The sequence below is a fragment of the Scophthalmus maximus genome, chromosome 12 (genome assembly GCF_022379125.1).
Source record: "Scophthalmus maximus strain ysfricsl-2021 chromosome 12, ASM2237912v1, whole genome shotgun sequence".
Taxonomy (NCBI): Eukaryota; Metazoa; Chordata; class Actinopteri; order Pleuronectiformes; family Scophthalmidae; genus Scophthalmus; species Scophthalmus maximus.
This window is the reverse complement of record NC_061526.1, coordinates 9,822,501-9,824,621: the sequence shown is the minus strand read 5'-3', so window position 1 is coordinate 9,824,621 and position 2,121 is coordinate 9,822,501.

Here is a 2,121-nt window from a genome sequence, read left to right as displayed (position 1 = left end):
GCTCCGCCCCTTTGTCCAGATCCTCTTGTCAAGGAGCTTTTCATCCTGCTGACAAAGACAAATCTTTAACACATAACTCTGCATTGTGATTTTCATACAAACTGTTTATGATTAAATTCTCTAGCTTAATATTTGTTGAACTGTGACAGGTTCTCATCAGGGTTCCACATCAAGGCCCCCGGGCGAAGTGCCCCCGGGCGAAGGGCCCCCGGGCGAAGGGCCCCCGGGCGAAGGGCCCCCGGGCGAAGGCCGGCGTCGTCCATCAACTTCCACATTCACCTTGATAGAAGAGAGAAGGACGAGGTATTGAGATGCACAGGTAGAGAAGTAACAAATAAAGATGTAGGTGACATGTAAGGAGGTCAACTTTCCTTCAGTCCCACTAACTTATGTTCTATGCAGATTTTTCTGGTTTGGTAAACAACATGATCGTCTCCACTGGATTAGAGACTCTGATGACACAACAGTCCAGTGACCTGTGACCTGTGAGTCTCGATGTGCTTTCAAAGACCCCACAGCTTCAGACCAACTCCTCAGTGCCTCCTGGTGGACGACGGGCAGCAGGGGGGCGACGGCATATATATAGCACAGCATATATATAAGCGCGCGCGCACACACACACACACACACACACACACACACACACACACACACACACACACACACACACACACACACACACACACACACACACACACACACACACACACACACACACACACACACACACACACACACACACACACACACACACACACACACACACACACACACACACACACACACACACACACACACACACACACTTTAATAATCAGCATCATTACTAAGAAGACGTCTGTGGACAGTTGCCTCTGTCGCTCTCACATGACATTTAACTTCATTTCTTTGAACACTAAACATACGACAGTAGAAATTAGATGAAGATCCTACGACAGAATTATGATCTGAAAATGAGGGGAAGTCATCTTATTTATTGCAACGGCCTCAAGAAGTAAAATGTAATAATTAATTATATACAAATTGATACTTTTATATATTTTTTGGTTTAGTTCTTTGTTCAATGGAGATGTCCTGCTCTGTGCTCCACTGCCCGGGACCAAGTGAGGAAAACTGTTTCATAATAACATCGTTTAAAATTCAAACTTCACCTTAATATTTGTGGCAGTGAAGTTTTAACTCCTCGTCAGGACCCTCGTGGTTCACCTGCCGATCACTGCTGTTTGTTCGTGGGTCCTCGGACTTTTAACAAACGTCGATTCCACTTCACACAAACATTAACACAAACATTAACACAAACACTGACATCAACACTAACATCAACACCGACATCAACACCAACATCAACACCAACACCAACACCAACACAACACAACACAACACCAACACCAACACCAACACCAACACAACACCAACACAAACATTAACACAACACCAACACAAACATTAACACAAACATTAACACAAACATTAACACAAACATTAACACAAACATTAACACAAACATTAACACAAACATTAACATTAACACTAACACTGACATTAACACAAACATCAACATTAACACTAACATTAACACAAACACTGACATTAACACAAACATTAACACAAACATTAACATTAACACAGACATTAACACTAACATTAACACAAACACTAACATTAACACAAACACTAACATTAACACAAACACTAACACAAACATTAACATTAACATTAACACTAACACCAACACCAACATTAACACAAACATTAACACAAACACTAACACAAACACAAACATTAACACAAACATTAACACAAACATTAACATTAACACAGACATTAACACTAACATTAACACAAACACTAACATTAACACAAACATTAACATTAACACAGACATTAACATTAACACAGACATTAACACTAACATTAACACAGACATTAACACTAACATTAACACAAACATTAACATTAACACAGACATTAACATTAACACAGACATTAACACTGACATTAACATTCACACTAACACAAACATTAACATCAACACTAACATTAACACAAACATTAACACAAACACTAACATTAACACAGACACTAACATTAACACAAACATTAACACAAACATTAACACAA